Raw genomic sequence first — 398 nt, 5'->3', positions numbered from 1 at the left:
TTCTGGACATTTATGGTTTGATTTCTTTGTATGTATGGATCACTTGGGTTGTTACCGACATCTGATGAAAATTTCATGTCATTAGCACCTCTAGTAATATATTTACTGAGAAAAATGCTGACGTGTTCAATACTTATTTTACCCGCTGTATAGTAGTGTAGGCAGAATATTGGCTACATGTAAGCTTGTTTAAATTTCTGATTTTACAATGGCAATTGTTTTTTGAGTCATGTAAATCATCAGTTGAGTCAGCGGTAGAAATACCCAAATTTGTAACCCAAAATCAGTGCAAGTTTTTCATATTTATTTCTGTGAACAATTGAGTAAACTACCAAATTTGATCCATGTCATGACCTAAAATAAATCAAATACCTACTGTGACCAAATCTGGTTCACTC

This window comes from Austrofundulus limnaeus, unplaced genomic scaffold (assembly GCF_001266775.1).
Source record: "Austrofundulus limnaeus strain Quisiro unplaced genomic scaffold, Austrofundulus_limnaeus-1.0 Scaffold23, whole genome shotgun sequence".
Classification (NCBI taxonomy): domain Eukaryota; kingdom Metazoa; phylum Chordata; class Actinopteri; order Cyprinodontiformes; family Rivulidae; genus Austrofundulus; species Austrofundulus limnaeus.
The sequence above is the reverse complement of the archived record's forward strand: the minus strand, read 5'-3'. Positions refer to the sequence as shown.